Consider the following 19,805-nt stretch of genomic DNA (forward strand, 5'->3'; position numbering starts at 1 on the left):
ATTCTTTTTGTTGACTTACGACATTACGTGGTAATTCACTGACTGAGTCGGTGAGATGAGTCTAAGTTTTGAGTTTAGTTGATGCACTTTAATCAACATTTTGAGAGTATTTTAAAGAGAATAAATGATACAAATCAGCGATCACTGAATTTATGTGGGCTCCTCCGTTACATTTCTCTGATCTTAATGTTTGACTGATAGCCTGTGAATTAACAGGTAAATGGATGCCTTGATGAGATCACAGACAACCTAATGATGCCTTCAAAGGATTTTATCTGGGTACAGTAATCTGATCGAGCAGTTCTTTCCACTCTGCTTTGGCCTTGCTAATGCTTGCTGCTGGGCTTTACTCTGGATTTGCTTAATATTTTAGCCTCCTGTAATATTTCCTATAACCCACTAACCACACCTGTTTTGTGCTCTAACTATATCTATGTGAGGCATTTAAAAATTGTGATGTAAGGGGGGGGGGATCATTGTTATTTCCAAATGACAAATTTGAAAGCAGAAAAGAGTCACATGTTTCAGACTGAACAGGGCTTTGTGACATTTCAGAGGCGTAAATTATCTGTGAAAGCTGGAGCAGAATGAAGTTCAAATGGGGTGGATGATTAGAGGACAGGAGGTGTTACACAAGAGCTGTTCTCTTTAAAGTCACTGAGGTTATATTCGAACTGAAAAGACAGAAACCAGCGAGCTGCTGATCAATACAGCCGAGACTGTTAGAGAGCAAAAACCAGAAATGTGGTTTTAAGTGCAAAAAGAATTACCGGGGAATTTGGATAAATATGAGACCAAAACAAATTACAATATTAAATGTTGCTAGAAATCTTTCTGCTACAATGTATTTATATAAAGTAGTGTGATTAAATTATTTTAAAAGAAAATCAAAAGAAAATGTCAGATCTTTGTACAATAATAGAATTGTATATATCCAAGCCTGTGGAAAAACTCATGGAATTGAAGCGTTTGAACTTCTTTGTTACATGCAAGTCTTTTTCTGATTTCTTCCTCAGTAGTGAAATGGTTTTATTGAAGCCTGTGTAGGCCTAGCTCTTTTATTTTTTGGCATTTGCATTTATTAGACAGCTCAATGAAGTGGAGACAGGAAAGCAGGAAGAGCAAGAAGTGTGTGTGTGTGTGTGTGTGGGGGGGGGGGTTAGGGCATTTAGCCTTGCAGCATCTTATCACCTGCTCAACCTGTGAGTTAAACCAGCACCCAGGCCTGATTTTTTTTAACACAGTAGATCAGTAATTGGTCAGAATGGGAACTGATGAAGAATTTAAGCTTTTTAAGCAGAATCATAATGACATGGGTCTCAAGAATCTTATTAGTATTCGTACCTACTTATGTATCAGCCACATTTCCTAATCTAATTCCAGACAACTTTTCTGCAGCTATGTTAAACTTGTGTTATCTACTATAGATGGAAGACTGTCTGACATATTAATATGTCAGGAATTGATTGATTTTGTGCACTTTCTTTCATGTAGCTTATGGCTCCTCTAAGTAAAAGCTGTTGCTATTTGGTGGGGACTAACTGCTAAGCTGTTCTAAAACCTTATCTTCTATCTTTATAAATGCCTCAATGGCTCTTAATGGTATTTACTTGCCTCAGGAGGAGGTGGAGTCCCGCAACAGGTGACAAAGGGGGGTACAAGGCAGGATTTGGAGGATGCACTAGAGGCCAGACCCGGGCAGTGGAGGAGCTGAGACAAGAGCTTGAAGAAATCAGGTCTGCATTTGGTGCAGAAGGCATGCAGCAGGTGAGCATTTTTAGTACAGTATTATACATTGTTTTTCTTCTAATTCCATTTCTGCTGCTGCTTCTTCTTCTGGCTGCTCCCTTTAGGGTCGCCACAGTGGATCATCTGCATCCATCTCACCCTATCCCTAACATCCTCTTGTGTCACACCAACACTCTGCGGGTCCTTCTTCACTACATCCGTGAACTTTCTTTGTGGTCCTCCTCTTTTCTTTATCTTACATTGTCCATTAGTCAGTGTGTTGAGAAAATACATAGAGTGGAGATGTACTACTGCTTTTTTTTTTCTCTGCATTACAGCATGCAATATTTACAACAAAACTAAAAACTAGCCCTAATTAAAATTCTGACTTAAATGTCATTATGGAAGATATGAGTTATAAGCCTTGACATGTATACAAAGACAAATGAATTGTTTGTTAAAAAGCTACTCAATTCCACCAGCGTCCACTGTAGCCCTGTATGATTATGTATTCTTGAGGGGTGAGTTCTTAACACAAAGTACAGTGACTCCACCCCATTAAACTCAAAAACCACCTTTGAGGTCCATGGTGAAACCCAAGTGATCAAAAGGGGGCTTCTGCAACAGACACAGCTAGAACCTTTCATAAAAGTGCACAAGGAAATGACGCTGAAAGAAAAACTGGTTAAATTTAAACCTTTTTTTTTTTTAATTTTCTATGTATTTTTAATAGGTGGTGTCAGAACTTATAATCAGATCTAATATTTAAACAGGTTCACGTTGAGGTTAAAGTGATGATGGTAGGAATATTTTTATTCCTGATCTTTACTGGCTTACAGTGTATGTGTAGTTGTATGAGTTGGCTTCCTTTTTAGTGCTTCAAAGAAATCAACTCATTCATCTCTGTTTGGGATTTTACTTAATTCTATTTAATTTTGAATTTATAGCTGCAGGAGTTTGAAGCAGCGCTGAAGCAGCGAGATGGCATCATCACCCAGCTCACATCCAACCTTCAGCAGGCTCGTGAAGAGAAAGATGAGATCATGAAAGAATTTTTGGAGCTGACAGAGCAAAGCCAAAGCTACAAATTCAGTTCCAGCAGGTAAAAATACTTAATATTTACCAGAACTCAGCTATTTATCTATTCTGTACTTTTTACGCTTTTAATATGGTACTTCTATTGAGTTTGACTTGTTTAAGTATTGAATAATCAATATATCTTTGTGAAGTTGGTCTTGTAACTTTTATAAACTGAAGCTGCATTTCCTCTTTATTTTTCTACCATCTGATCCAACTGACAATCACAGCTGCAGGCAGGTGAGACACTGAGGAATACCAGTCACAGCAGCACTGCAGCTGATCTTCTGCAGGCCAGGCAGCAGCTCGTTCAGTACCAACAGCAGCTGGAAGAGATGAATGTTGAGGTCAGAAAGCACCAGGACAGGAGCAGCCAACAGCTGGAGCACATCAGCCAGCTCCAGCAGAAGATCAGTGAGATGGAGTTGGTAAGAAGTTGCTTTGTATCTTAACTTTACATTTTCATGTTTTTGTGTTTTAGTGGTTTCACAGCGTGGTTTAAATGTTGCTCGAGCATTCTAAGATGTAATTGTCTTTGTAGTCAGGGAGAAGAGCTGAAGAAATCATTTTCCCAAAGGATAAATGAAAAGGACTTGTTGATTGCTAAACAAGAAAAAGTTATTTCAAGTCAGGAGCAGTCACTGACAGAATTGAGAGCAGCAGAGAAGTCTTCTGCACAAACACTAAGAGAGAAAATCAGTTAATTTCAGAGCAAACTGCAATAATCACAGAACATGAGCGGTCACTACCCTGCTCAGAGATGAACTTGCTATGTGGGGAGGAGTACAGATGAGAATATTATACAGCAGTCAGATGAGAAAGCGCTCATTATAGCAGAGAAAGACGAGAGTCATTTCAGAACGTGACCTGTTCCATTACACAGCTCGAAGATGAGCTGGAGACCTCTGAAAAAACAATTCACCACCTCCAACAGCGAATGGCTACAAAGGAATCTGAGCTGGAAAGCTGTCTGGATGAGTTGGAAAGCACAAGGGCTGACTAGAGAGTCATAACAAATGAAGTAGAGAGTTGTAAATTTACAATTGGAAAAAGAACAAAAGGAGTTAGAAATTTGTAAAAGCGAACTTGCAACCTCCAGACAGAAAGAGCGAATGTCATCTAATGAAATTATGCAGCTCATGCGCACAGTCGAAGATCTGCAGAAGCGCTGTCACAGGGCAGCCTTTTCAGAGAGTGACACCGTCCAAAAAATGCAGAAAGAGACTGAGAGGAAGCTTGAAGTTCTCAGGGGGCGGAGCTGGATGAGATGTACGGTCAACAAATTGTCGAGATGAAGCAGGAGCTTAATTTGCAGCATGCTGCGAGAGTGCAGCAAATGACTGAGCAGCATCATGCAGAGCTCGAGCTTCTAAAAGCACAACTGTCTCAAAGTTCCACTGACAACACTGTTGAGGTGGACATCCTCAATACTAAAATTAGGGAGCTCCAAGAAACTTTAGAGCAGTCTCAATCTATGCATGATTAAAGCCAGACGTGAGCTTAGTGAAATAGCCCAAGAGAAGGTCAGCCTGCAGGCCAGGTTGGATGATCTTCTTCAAGAGCTCCATTTAGCTAAAGAAAAGGTGGAGCAGGTATCCCACAGTCTTATCTCTCAGGAAAGCCAACACGTTGAGCTGCAGCAGCTCCAAGAGACCATTGACAATCTGAGGACTGAGCTGCATGGTCTTCAGGAAGCTGCACAAGAAGCTGAAACAAAACATGAATCTGAAATAACCAATTACAAGATCAAGTTGGAGATGCTGGAGAAAGAAAAAAGATGCTGTGCTGGACCGCATGGCAGAGTCACAGGAAGCAGAGCTGGAACGACTGAGAACTCAGCTTCTATTTAGCCATGAAGAAGAGCTCACCAATCTTAGGGAAGAACTGCAAAAAGAGAACTTTCTAAACACAGAAAACCTTCTCAACGAAGCTGCTAGCAAACACGAGGAAAGCGCTGGATGAGCTGCGAATGGTCATGAAGACGAACTGCGTTTGTTACAAAGAGAGAAGGCAAGTTTGCCGCAGAGCGAGATGAACTTTTGCACCAAATTCTTGGGCTCAAAGAAGACCTCAAGATGGCTTTGCACAGCTCAAAGCAAATGAGCTCGTCGAGCAGCTCCAAGAGCTTCAGGCCGAGCTTGAGGAACTTAGAAAGGGGGGAGAAGAAGAACGAACAAGAATGGAGACTGAAATTCAGACATTACTAAAAGATGGAGGTGCTTGAAAACCAGACAAAAGCGAGAGAACAGCACTGGGAGAACAAACTAAAAGAGCTTGAACTGGAAAAGGAGTCACTGATCCAATCAAAAACACTTTGAAAGAAGAGATCAACTCAAAAATTCTGAAAATTGAGGCACTCACAGCACAGAGCAATCAAACGCAGCAACAAGTAGCTGAGCTTAGGGAAGAAGTGGAAAAGCAGAGGACTACTTTCTCCTTTGCTGAAAAGGAATTTTGAGGGGTGGTAAACTATCAGGAGCTCAAAGAAGAGTACAAGTGTCTCATTGAGGCAAAGACACAGTTGGAAGAGAGGACGCGGAAGGAGACACTTGAATTTGAGGCAAAAATCGCCAGCCTTCAGTCACAGATTCGAGAGCTGGAGGAGGGCAGCAGAGATGACAATATGGAGGACACAAATACTGATAAAGCTGTGACTGAAAAACATTCTACTGAACTAATGGAGAAGCTTAATGTACTTTGAGTGAGAGAGGAAAGCCTGACTGGAAGGCTTTCTGACAGTTACAGAGCAATTAATGTTTACAGAGAGCAAAGTGGGACAACTAGAAGAAGAGCTGCTGAAAGTGGAGAAAAGAAAACTCTGAGGTCATCGCCCAAATGAAATCCTAGAGAAGGAACTGGAAAAGAAGCAGGAGATTAAGACGGAGCAGATAAGAGGGCAGGATGCCCAGAGGAAAAGCTAAGCTCCAGGAAGATGAGGCAGCCCTTGAGCCAGTTTGTTCTTCAGTGGATCATCATATTCAGATTCAATCTCTGCAAGAGGAGATCAAGGCTCTTCAGTCCCTCTTACAGGCAGCTGAAGACGAAAGAGACAGCATCCGGCAGACTCTGGAGCTCCACAGGCTTTCACATACTCCATCCCCAGCAGCAGTGCAGTCCTCAGGGGAGGGACCTGTTGAAGGACGATCCTCCCCGCAGAAGTCCTCAGCCTCAGGGTCAAGCAGGCGCAAGAGGCGGCAGAGGGGCGAAGCAGGAGCGCAAAGTGGGCTCCGTGTTTTCAGAGAACAGAGAAGAAAGACAAGGGAGGAGAAGAGGAGGCAGGTGACTGAGGAAGAGAGAGCTAAAAGTGCTGCAGAGGATGAGATGCAGCCTCAGATGGAGAGCCAGGTTGCGTCTCGTTCACAAGAGAGGGCCAGTAAGGAGGACACCACTGACGGATACCAGGGAGACGGAGGCAAAGGCTACATCAGCAAAGAGGTAGGCACTCACATGTATCTGCTGCAGCATGCTGCTACCTTTCTCTTTACCTTTTTCAGTCTGATTACTATATATATCTGATTAAATGATTAAAGGCTTTTCATAAAAACTATGCATATCAAAAGAGTTAAAACTACATCCATCACAGTTAATGCTGGGGTATTATTATTATTATATATTATTATTATCAGCATGATGAAATGTATTTGTGCATTCATAGCCGCATCTTGTTGAAATATTGAAGAGAGTATGACTGAGGCGTTTTCAGCACTGATATGTCTTCTCTCTAGTGAGAAAACAGTTATGATTGCAGATTGCGTTCAGGCTTGCTCTGAAAGGTAACACTGAGCAACATAGTCAGACTGCTGTGCCAAAAGATACATTTTCAAGTTTATGCAGATCATTCAGTGCAGTAATTGTGGGAAATGTGCACGCACCAATACAGCCTGCGTGTTGCATTGAAGTGTCCATTGATATTCCGCTCATTTCTGCTTTTTAAAGGGGTTGCTATTCAATATTTATAATCAGCTCGTCCTCAATCCTTTAAAAATGGGCTGAAAATAGGGAAGAAACGCAGTCAACGAGTCTTCTGATGGCTTTGAATCATTGCGTTGTGTAGAAATGTGTACATTCTAGTTTCTTTCCATCCTGCAGGGAGTGAAGGGTTTGAGGTGAGAAGCCATTTTAACCCAGTCACTTCTGTTGTCTGTGTCACTTCAAGCTGTGTCATAAAAACACCAAGAATCCAAAAGATTGTGTACGGTGTCTGTCTGCCATTTTCACATCTGTGCCTCGTCATTAGTTTCACCTCCGGGTGGAAAGCCAAACATGCAAAGCTTAGAAAAGCATGAAAAAAAGTGTTAGATATATAGTGGCACTGGAAGTTTTATTTTAGTAGATATGTTATTGATTTGCTGTGCAAGATCTATATTTTCTGATGTTCTGTGTAGAGTCAACACTGGATGTGAAATAAGTGGTATAAAATTCCTGCTTCCATTGCAAAGTGTAGTGGATACTTTAGGAACAAGTTACTGCAGTTACTCCATGCTCCCTCTCAGGAAGTGATCCATAACGGTGCATCTTACCTTTCTGTCCATCATTGTCTTATTTGTCAGCATTTGTGGGGAAATATTAGTTTAAAACTACAATATGTTACTCTGCTTGCTTCTTTAGGTAAGCAGACATGGGACGGCCGGCCCGCTCGACGCATGTTGTCCAGGAGAGCCGAATCTGAACATGTAAATGTCACTTAAGCTCACATCCTGCCTTTTGGTTTTCAGCTGCTTTGATGCATCAAACAGTATGATGTAAAGGTCATAAAAAAGGTGCTGATACAGCTGCAGTACAGTGAAAGCTGTGCTTCTATCCTGCACCAACCTGACTTTAAAAAAAAAAAAGATTAATACAGATCATTTCCACACTCAACGTGCCTCAAATTACCAAATAGATGAGCTTGTTGTGTAGGCAGAAAATTTTCACCAGGCAAAAAAACAAAAAAAAACTCTGCATCAGCAGTCCTATCAGACGGCCTTACAAAAATTAGAAAATAAAAATTGTCATCAGAGCAGAGCCATGCTGTGAGGCATGGGGTGGGGGGAGCCTGTTTTTCAAAGTAAATATTCCTTGATGTCAGGGAGCAGCTGCAGCTAATCCTTGACAGCTCCCAGATGCTGAAGCAGATGCTGAAGAGAGCAGCTAACAAACTGTAAGTTTCTGTGCAACAAATATGCCAGTAAAATCTCTGTAAATATCTCCATTCATCATTAGGAACTAGACTGTAGGCTACTCCTTAAAGAAACCCAGTCCATTCCCGCTTGAAAAATCCTGTTAAAAACAAACCCGGGAATGATTTTGTATATTTTAGCTTTTTCTTTTCAGTATGTGTATATAAGGTGTGTCATTTTAACCATAGAAGCCATTTTTTTCCCCACCACAGTTTTCATTATTTATAGGAGCAGCACATCATAGCACACCTGCCATCTATTTGTTAGGCACTGACCATCTCTCATCTGCATGTATTTAAGCAGCAAAATCTGCATAGCTACAGGTTGAAAGGAGTCTCTACTCTGCACTCGTTAGTGTTGTAGTGAGAACAGGGAGATCGTATCGTTTTAATACAGCCTATTTAAAATGTAGAGTGCACTTAAATGTTGACATCAAGGTAGAGAAGCACAGTTTCACGAGTGTGTAGCCATAATGAATTTTGGCTAATGCACGATGCATAATTAGAGAGAGAAGCTTCACCGTGTGCCTTTTGTTCCTTGTTAAAGAAGTAATAATGGCAGACCTGTCATTCTAAACACAGATGCTCATATCACAGCCTCTGCCCAAAAAAATATGAATGCTGGAGTTATATTATTTAATTATTTTAGTCTTCTGATTATCACATTGATTTATTATGCTGCGTATTTAATTTGTGCTCAGTTATAACTAATATGTTTTTTTTTTTTTTTGTTTGTTTGTTTTTTCAAATCTTATAAACCCACATTTTATTAACAGTAGACACAGAAACCCTATCAAATGTTTAAATAAGAAATGTACCATTTTAAGAAAACTATTGGTTCATTTTATTTTCAAAAAGTGGGACTGGGCCGTGGTTTACCTCTGTGTAGCATCCCCTGTTCTATAACAACAGTCTGTAAACAGCTGGGAACTGCTGGACTTTTTTTTTTTTTTAATTTATTTTTTATTTGGAGAAGCAAATGTTACAGACAGTATCTTCTGTGTACAGTTTAAATTCCACATCCAAAAGTCAGTTGCTAATCAGTTTGAATAGAATAAACAAACAAATGACATAACCTGTGAGCGGGGGGGGCTCCGAATCTTATCGTGTCGGGAGAAAAACCGGTGAGACACAAAAAAACTACAATCCTAGATTAAGTAAAATAACCAACATATAAATATAACCTGTAAGTTGGGAGGGGTGACTCCCCCTCTCATCATGTCAAGGGAGGAAATACAGTCAAATGTGTATGTATGCCAGGATCAAAACAGGGATACCCTCATTGAACATGACAATATTTTGTGTAACAGACATGTTTAATCCACTGGGATACTGGTTTAACATAATTTGTCCATTTTGACCAGATCCTGAAAAAAGATTCCCTTTGACCTTTAATAGTGAATGACAACTTCTCTAGAATGTAAATTTCCTGGATAATTAGAACCATTCATCAATTGTAGGGTGCTTCAGGTTTTTTAACCATTTCCTAGTGATCGTCTTTTTGCCTGCCGGCCAGAAGCATTAACAACAGTTTTTTATCTTTCATAGACCAGTTATTGCATGGGATGTCTCCAAGTACAAGGCTTCACATTCACAGGGATTCTCACAGTGAAGAGTTATTCAAGTGAACACATAACTGCTCCCAAATGCCTCAATCACTGGGCAACCCCAGCAGAATATATGATGATGGTTTGCCTCGTTTGTCCCACAGAGTCTCCAACAGGCGTGTCCCCTGCCTTGATATTTTTGCTGAGCTGGAGTTACAAAGTATCAAACAGTGTTTTTCCAACAGAATTCTCTCCATATATTGGAGCTCGAGGTCATCCAGTGTAATTTGTTAATCCATTCCCAGCTTTCAGACGAAATAGTCAAATTTCCTTCTTTTAACCACTTATTTCTTATATAGTCGTATCACCTTGTTTTGACAAAAAGAATCCCGTTATATAATCTCGAAACAAGTTCTTACATGAATCTGATTTCAACAGAGACAGAAACACATTAAAAATCCTGGTTCAGCAGTTTCCCAAGTTCTTGTAAGTTTGATTAAATAGGGTCCTGACCTGCAGATATCTGTAGAAGTCATCCTTTTCAAACCCTTTTAGGACCTTTGGAGTTCCTCAAAACTCTGAAACGCCCCCTTCTGGGTAATGAATAAATAAGTGGTCAATCCTTTGGGATCCAGCTTATAATCTCCCATCACTCTTGTTTGGCTTAAAGCTGATCAAAGGCACACATCTGAGAATTTGATCTGATTATCTAATTTGCACAATTTAACTATCTTTTTTTTCCAGGAATCCAGCAGTTATAAAGCATTGAGTCATGTGTTATTGTCAGCTCTCTGTAGATCTTTATCCATTAATACTGATAATAAGGTATTACTTCACCGTTTGTACTTCTATATCTTTCATACTGCATCATAGATGAAGAGCAAGACAAATCACTGGTCTTAACTGAGCTGCAAAGGTAATAGACCTTGTAATCGGGGAGACCCAGTCCTCCTTTTTCCTTTTTTTAACTGCAGAATTCGTATCTCCTCTGGCCTTTTTCCCTTGCCTGTCCCACTCCACGAATTGCCTATCTGTGATCTGAATAGGTAACACTGAATAAATAGAGTAAGCATGGAAGTATATTCATCCTCACTGACTCTATTCTGGAGTATAGAGTCGAAAAGGGATAAATTCCATCTCTGGTGTGTCTGATTTTAGCTTTGAGATTAGGGGTCCATAGTTAGCATCAAAAGTCCTGGAGAAATCCTTGCATAGTGTGACCCCTAAATATTTTATGGATTCTGTTCCCAATTCCATTTATACAAATTCCTAAATTTGTTCTGTGGCTTGTAATTCAGTGTTAAAACCTGAGTCTTGGTAATGTTTATCTTATCTTTCAAGTAAAGGGGTCTGATAGATCTCCGTTAATTTTATCCTAGCAGCAGATGGTTTATTGTACAATGCCCCAATTACATCAATTGTGGTCCGGTGATGAAACCCGAACCTGGACATCACTTATACAGGAAGGACCATCCGACTGAGTCAAAGGCCTCTCTGCATCTAGACTCAGTACAAGGGTTTCTATTTTCTGTTGGACTACATGACTTAAGATATGCAGGGTTTTTCTAATGTTGTCCTGCGTCTGTCTCTGTCTGATGAAACCCGTTTGGTCCTTATGTATTATCTCTGGTAAGATTTTTTCCAGTCTCTGTGAAATTATGGCAGTAAATAATTTATAATCGATATTTAATACACTTACTGGGCGGTAATTTCCACAAATCAACTTATCTTTGCCTTCTTTAGGAATTAGTGAAATAATCGCATCTCTCCATGAAGGGGGGATTATTTTCTTTTCCAGTACATAATTAAAAGCTCTTAATAAAACAGGGACTAACTGATCTTGCATTTCTCTGTACCATTCAGCAGTAAATCTGTCTGTTCCTGGGGATTTCCCTCCTTTCAGCTTTCCAATGACTGATCTTAATTCTGCTTCAGTTATCTCTGATATTAATTGTTCGTTTTGTTTGGTTGTAACGTTGGGAAGAGAAAGGTGGGAAAGAAAGGCGTCTATCAGCTCTTCATTGTTCAATTTGGGTTGGGAATATAAAGTTTGGAAAAATTTTTAAAGCATTTGTGAATATTCTCTAAGCCTGTTTCAACCCTATTTGTATGAATATTTTTTATTTTGTGAATAGATCTGTCAGCTTGTTGTTTTCGTAGTTTAAATGCTAAGAGCCTCAAGGATTTTCCCCCTGCTTCGTAGTATTTCTGACTAGTGAAGAGAAGTTTTTTTTGTATTTCTTGGATATTCAGACTATTCAGTTCTTTTTTTTAATGCCTCAATTTTGATCCTAGTTGCCTCCTGAAGGGTTTTGGAATGTTCTTTCTGAAGCTTCTTTAGCTCCTCTTCCAATGGTTTTGCTTTTGTTGTCTGGTTTTCTTTTCGTTGGAGGAAATGGCTATTATTTTCCCTCTGAGTACCGCCTTCATGGCATCCCAAAGTATTATTGGACCCACCTCTTCATTACCATTCTCATCCAGGTATCTTTTAATTTCAGTTTTCATATTCTCCTTAATGATTGTATTATTTAATAAGTTTGTATTTAGCCTCCAGAGAGTGGATCTACGTTTATTAGTCAGGTGAAAAGAGATACAGATTGGGCTGTGGTCTGAAATAGGAGACGTGCCAATCTCCCAACTTTCTATTCAATGGATGTCCCTTTTAAACATGAAAAAATAATCAATTCGTGAGTATACATTGTAGGAAGGGGAATAGTGCGTGTAGTCATGACAGGTTGGGTTCTTATCCCTCCATACATCCACTATTCGCAGTTCATCCATCATATTTCTAATTCTTTTACTGGTGTTTTTGGAGTTCGATTTACCGTTTGATGAATCCAAATTTGGGTTTAACCGGACATTAAAATCCCCTGCGGAGATCATTATGCCTTGACTCTTTGTTGCTGCTAATTCAAATATGTGTTTATAAAATGGCCATTTGCTACCAGGTGGAGCATAGACGTTAAATAAACTAATCAGGACGCCATCTATTATTCCCGTAATTAAAATAAATCGACCCTCCCTGTCTTTATGTTCTGCAATATGTTCATAGTGCAGGGCATTTGAAATTAAAATCGCCACCCCTCTTCGTTTATATAATATGTTTAATGTCTTCCAGGGTTTTTTTTTTTTTTTTAATCTATTTTATCAAATGCCCCCCCCCCCCCAAAAAAAAATCCCAAAACAAACATTTTATCTATATTAAAATGCTCTACATGTAAAGAGTACAATATATCTAATAGCATATCTATACTGTATATCTGGATGGAAAGGCACATTCCTCTGTGGATTATTTGATGTTGATGAGATGATGTCTTCTTCTTGCTTTAAGGGTGAGTGCAGGCTGCAGATGGAAGCCCAGCGCATTAGCCTGTCTCAGATCCACGCCGCCCAGTTTGAGCTGCTGCAGGAGGAGACCGATGCCCGCACGCACTCTCTACTCTCTACTCTCTACTCTCTGCAGGACCTGAAACATCACGATACGCAGAGTGAGCAGATTGAGGGCTTTGTGTGCATCTGTGTTTGTGGCAAAACAGAGCTGTCAGTGATCGATGAAACCAGAACAGCAATCAGATGGGCTCACATGTCCTGCAGGATTTTCATACTAGATGCTTATAGTCATAGATCAGAACTTGTATAATATTATTTTACCTGTATCATTTTGTCCTTGTTTTTCTTAGATGAGCAAAAAAGCTTCAAATACCAGGACACGATGCAAGCTGTGTCACAAGAATGCTCTGCGATTATTCTGGTAATTAGTAAAGAATAATATTTCCGAATTATTTATTTATTTATTTTTTAAGTGTGGAACTTCAGTATCATCGCATTCAACATTGTCTTTGTCTTTTTCAGGCTTTTCAAAAACTCTTTGGTGAAGAGTTTTTGGAGAATGTCGATGCAGAGAGCCAGCCGCTAATTTCACAAGAACAACCAGTGACGAGCGAATCCACCTCCATTATCCTAGAGGCCAGAGGTACACTTTTAAGTATATTCAACAAATACTGTGCATAATAAAACACACTGTAGCATCGTTAATTACTGTGTGGCTACCAAATGCTTTTACCTTACCCACTGTAGGTACACATTCAAATACTAAAACCAAATGTAACCCTCCTGTCTATTTTACTTTATTTTTATTTTTAGAGCTATGCAGAGAGCTTCAGCAGGTCAGGGAGAGGATGGAGCAGGAACATCATCGACTCTCACAGCTCCAGGCTCTGCTTAGAGATGATGGGAACAAGGTAGAAACTTACTCACCTGTAGCCATAAGCTGTGCTTCAGTTCCACGCTGAAGACTTATTCTGAGCAGGCTTTGAGTGTTTGTTTTTATGTAATTATGTTCACACCAGAACTGTAGCAAAATTAAAGTATAATGAGAATTGAATTTTGAGGCAGTCTCCCTCATAATGCATTGCTGAAAGAAAATCACTTGGCTGGAAAAGATTCAAACAAATATTGTACTGTTTAAAATAAATAAACAGAAATGCTATTAAATCTTTGGAAGCATGTTTTGCTTTCTGTTTATAAAGTTTAATTGGCTGTAAAATTTCTTAAGTAGCAGTTTGGACTGTGCATTAATGCGTGAATTTTACTGAGTCATTTAATGTTAGTATAAAACTGACAAGTTAGATGCATCTAAAAAATAAAAGGTATACTATGGCAATTGTACTATAGTGAATAATGTTCACTATACACCACATTTTGCATTTAGTTTGTAATACTGACGTGTTTGTTTGGCAGGTTTGTTGTCTGACAAACAAAGGTTAAAGTGTGAACAGAAGAGTACCAATAAATTTTGTTCTCCAGATAAATGAACTGCAGATGGCGTACAGTGAGCTGAAGAGAAACAGTGAGAAGGAGCTCTCTGACCTCCGTGAGCAGGTCGCCACTTTAAGCCCTTCAACAAGTGAAGGTAAATCTAGAGCTCACCTCTCTGATAGAAGATTAAAAGCTATTTTATGATAAGGCTGTTTAAAAGCATGTATAAGTATGTAATAATAAGTCTTATTAATCCCAGCTTTATCATTCAGTGTTATTCTTTCTTTTGTATGCTCTTTGCAGCTGTAGGATTTAAAGTTTTGTAGATTTACGCTGCTGAAGTGTTTAATGGTTGCTGTGCCTCAAAGGTCGCTCACACCTTAGGCTGGTGTGTTGTTTGTGTGGTGCATTTTTATATTTGTGAAGTGCTTTGTATTTCTCAAATGTTTCACATTCATAAAAGAATGCAAATGCAGTTTAGGTAACAGATGGCAGAAACTGCAGTATATTGCAGACACTGGATATACATATACTGAAGTATGTCTATACCTGTTAATGGTAAATATGTGATAACTTGTTATGCTGTCAAAAAAAAAAAAATCAGTTTAACTTTTACTGGCAAATGTCATTTCTTGATTGCTCATTCACTTTGTACTGGACATTTAGATGTAGTCTTTTGCCACTGCAGCAGACTGCATTCCCAGAACAAATATAAAAGTCTCATCTAATTGATTTTAATCTCAGATGCTTTCTAGTTAAGCATATTGTATTTCACATTTTACCTCTGTATTGATTAGATCCGGAGGAGCGGCCTGGTGCATCTACCTCCCTTTCCGTGGAATTGCAGAGGCTGAAGGCCGAGGCCAAGGAGAAGCAGCTGCACCTGGAGGAGAGTCACAGGCAAGAGATGGAGCGTCTCAGAGCTCACTACCAGCAGCAGACCACAGAGACAGAGGAGCGATACGCAACTGAGCTCTTCATGCTGCAGCAGCGACTGCAGGAGGTCACAGCCCACGACAGGTGATGCACCGCTTTAAGCAGGACCCAGCAGAAATGTTTGCACACATTTTTAGGCAAATTAGATTTGGAAGTAAACTTAACCTGCAAATATGAAAGTAAGTTACTGGATATTTTCACAGAAAACATGTACAACACTCAGAACCTAAAAGTTTATTTTTTATAGATGCCTTTACACTCACTCTGTTGTTAATGCCACAGTTTGTAGATTTTAAACAGCACTGACGCTGTACTGATACCATTTCTTGCTGTTCTGCTTGCACATTTACAGTTTACGCTTAAACACAGGGACTCATTTTAATATTTGATTGGCTGATTTTATGTATGTTGGAGACAAGTCTGAACAGGGCAAGTGACATGACTGAGAGTACTAAAGATAACTTCAAACAGAAGCTGGTCTGCACATCCTGTGCAGCACGTGGAAGCTACCTGACCCACTTCAGTTGACAACAAAGCCTTAACTAATGAAATATTCACTAAGGCGCCTTTTGTTAGCCCACAAACATGTGGAAGTACCTTGTCAGCCCTTCCATGTGGTTTTCAGAGAGAAGAGAGGTGCTAACATAAGAATCCAGACACTAAGCACCACTGAATTATAAATTATAAGTGTTTTTGTCTCAAACATGATGTATATACTGTCCTGTGGTATAATGAAGAAAATTCACTGAATCAAAAGTTAGCCTTTCACTTCCTTTTTACTCATCCAAATTTTGGTTACTGGCTGTTGGGGCCTGTGAAGTTAGCATTTATGTGCAAGTTCATACTTTCTACATACTTTAAGGCAGAAATATAATAAATAAATCCATGTTCATCTATTTTTAATGGGCGAAAGCAGTCCTTTTCTTTCTTTTGACCGAGATGCTGCTGCCCTCCACTGTTTGATTTTGTAACTATAAGCTTGTTCTCTCCTCCCAACTTTAGTTTAATAAAACAATTTCCAGAGGTGTATATCCAATTAAATTATTCTGAAAAATGTTTACTTACATTACTTTCTGCCATGGTGGCAGGAGTTACACTCAGTAATTGGCTTTGTTGTTTCAAATGTGACTGAACAGGCAATCTATAGACAATTACTCTGCTTCTGTTTATATGGTAATGTCATTATTTTAAAATGAATTGTAAATTGACATCAGCAGTTGACTTATTTAATAACAAACTGAATATCTTCTGTATTTGGAGAATTTGAAGACTCCACCTTCTTTCCTAAAAATTATAATGGTGAAATTGTCTTTTGTTTCCCAATCTCAATGATTGAAGAAATTTATTGTTAACCTTTTTTTTTGATTGAGAAAATCATGAGTTGCAGATCTGCTTATGTTAGTTTGTTTTATCTGTTACTAATTACGCACCAGATAAATAATTTTCAGTTAGTTTCATATAGTTTTGGTAAAAGGTACAATATTTGTAGTTTTGCCTATGTACATCACCACGGTGGATATTAAATCAGTTATGTGGCTGAAGTGTAGAATTTGAGTTTTAATTCATGGAGTTCAACTAAAATTTTGCATTAACTATTTAGGAATTACAGCCATTTTTATAAATATTCCCCCATTTTCAGAAGCTCAGATGTAATTGGACAATTGGCTGACAAGTACTTTTGTGGCTGGGTGAGGCCTGATCCCTTGTTATTGCATGCATGTATAATAAAAAAAAAAAAAATTAAGAAGATTAAAGACCTGGAGTTGATTCAAAGTGCTGAATTAGAATTTCAAGCTGTTCCTTAGAAGAGAAAGCATGCAAGCTTAATAATAATATAATAATATAATAATATAATTGAAAGTTCTCCTCCCTTACTAGAGATACAAGCCACGGTTTCCTTCAGTCCTCGATTTTTTTTTTTTTTTTTTTTTTCCCCCCACCTCTTTTATTTTCTGAACAGTGCATGAATACCTTTTTGGCTGAGAGGTGGCAGAAAAGAAAAATGAGGGGACTTTTTTGTTACTACATGTACATGACTCATGACATGATGTATTTCAACTTAAGTCTCTGTCAATATTACTGCTGTTACCAGAGTAACACACTTTAATCAGGTGTGAATAAACTTGAATAAACAAAACTGTGACTTGACACTTTTTGATATTTGCAACAGTCACACCTCCATTCATTACAGTATATTGATTTAATTGTTAATTATGATTGAGTATCAATTTATGATTGATTATCAGAAAAAGTTTCAGTATCCTATTCTAATATGTGTTTACCCATCCAAATGTCATTCTTAAACTAGTTTTACGTCATAGTCAGTACTGACATTGCCTTTTATCTTTCTGCCTCTCCAGTGTTCCAGAGTCCAGCTCTGAGAGGATGGAGGAGCACAAAGAGGAACTAAAGGTTTGGTTTCCCCACTTTGGCTTCTCCTAAATCGTCCACGTCACATGCATCATATCTTGCTACGAGCTGAAATATGCACATGCATTAAGATGCTATGACAGTAAGGGAGGATGGGAGGGAGCAGTTGCAGCCTTTAGGCTAAAACGTGCCCTAAATCCTCTGCCTTGATTCCACGAGCAGAGTTAGACCTATATCTAACAGTTAAAAGGGGCCGGGCATTGCATAACACCGTTTTAACCAAGCGGATGTATTCTAGTTTTGGTGGCTGCATGAAAGGAGGATTCTGTCTTGCGTGAATGAACTGCGCTCCATTTGAGCCATTTCAACTTCTTTCTTTCCTCAGTTTGTCGTTCTCACTCTGACCTTAAAACTCCACAGCTCGTGCTTTGAGGCTCTCACATCTTCACACAGAGATCAGAGAGGAAGATAGGAAAGCAGAAGATTGGCAGAAGTGGGGGGAAAAATCTGGCACTTTCCGACATTGTATGTTTTTGATTTGAAGTTTTTAGCTTGGAGCAAGTGGTACCAAGGAAGCTGAATGACTGTGAAATAGACAAGACAGGAATTCATCACAAGACAGAGTGGTAGTGTGTGTAATGTAAGGCATCCCTTTATCTCTTTATCGTGTTTGGGAGACAGAGAGAACAAAATGTTGTATTTACCAGTGTATCAGGGGTGGGGGGAGTTTAGCTAGGGGACCCAGTTATTTCAGGAACTGTCCTGAGGAACTTTCATTACTCTTATCTTCATAATTTGCTTCGTTTTTACATGTTACTGCTGTAATATGTGCCACAGTAATTTTGTAACTGACACTTTTCAACTTCTTTTGGACTTCCCAGGACTGAGTGAGGAGGATTTCTCAGAGGAAGTTGTGGAGCTGTGCTGGTCTGTCAAGTCTACTGGCCTGACAGCACAGCTGCAGGCACTGAGGAAAGCTCTCTACCACAAGTACCTCCAAGAAGTTGCCGCTCTCAACGAGCAGCACAGCAAGGAGCTGACGCGACTGAGAGAAGAAAGGGAGCAGGAGAGGAGACAGAGAGAGCAGGATCTCAACGGTATCGGCGGTGCTGGAAGCTCCACTGAGAGCCGCGGGGTAGCCAGGCAGGTCTCTGTGGAAGAGAAACAACACTGGGAGAGAGTGGAGGAGGAAGTCGCCAGGGTGTGTGGCCATGTATCATGAGTTTTTGTATAAACATTAGGTCGAGAAAGCAACAGTTGTGCTCAACTGTATTTTTTTCTTAGACTTGTTTTATAGTAAGGTTATCCTCGGGCTGTGGACATGTATAGTATAGGATAGGGACATGCAAAGTTTTAAAAAGCACATTGTCTCTCACATCATTGTCTCTCACATCAAATGGAATCCTGAAGAAAATATCTTTGGACCCATAGGTTTTTTTTTTTTTTTTTTTTTGCTTTTTCTTTTCAGGCCATAGTTCAGATGTCCGTGGAGTTTGCACAGCAAACTGAGCTGGCTCGAATCAACAAACGTGCCCAACAGACAAACTCCTCCATGCAGACCCAGTCGGATGATGAGGAGCTGGAGGAGAGGGAAAAGACGAGCCGACTCCCAGAGCTTCCCTCACTGCAGGCGGCTGGCTTGAGGAAGTCGAGAGGGAGAGACTGGAGAGGGAGCTTGAAGAGAGGAACGCTGAGATTAGAAAGTTAAAGGAGGAGCTGCAGAAATCTGAATCAGGACCTGAGCAGGTCAGTGCCATTTACTCAGCTGTCGCATGCAATGTGTATATCTGCGCTCCACTTTCAACTACACATTCCCTCAGACTTCATTGCTGCTGTGTCATTAATTTTCACATGCATTGCGTCACAATGCAAGTGTTGCATCAATTGGATTGAATCTGTTTTTTATACGGTATAATTTATTGTCATTTATATCACATAAGAGTAATAATGTTTTCTGCTTCATTAACCTGATAAATATGATCTGACTGTTCCTGAATCTGGGATCAGAACTTTAATTAATAATGTGGATGAAGCAGTTTTGTTCTGTTGTTTTTGAGCCAGACACACTCAATCACCATCATGCATTTCTGCAAACTTAATGCACTAAAGATAAAGTAGATGTAAAGAGAATATGTTTTCTGCTGATACTTTTAGCATCCAGCACCTGTACATATTTCTGGAAGTGCATGCAACTACTTTAACCAACAGTACTATAATAAAGCTTCATCTCT

At 39.5% G+C, this 19,805-nt stretch overlaps 1 pseudogene; it reads left to right on the forward strand.

Annotated features, from left to right (window-relative positions):
• Window positions 1-216: 216 nt before the first annotated feature.
• LOC115775598 (A-kinase anchor protein 9-like) lies at window positions 217-19,320 on the forward strand (annotated as a pseudogene).
• Window positions 19,321-19,805: the final 485 nt, after the last annotated feature.

Source organism: Archocentrus centrarchus, unplaced genomic scaffold, assembly GCF_007364275.1.
Source record: "Archocentrus centrarchus isolate MPI-CPG fArcCen1 unplaced genomic scaffold, fArcCen1 scaffold_202_ctg1, whole genome shotgun sequence".
Lineage (NCBI taxonomy): Eukaryota > Metazoa > Chordata > Actinopteri > Cichliformes > Cichlidae > Archocentrus > Archocentrus centrarchus.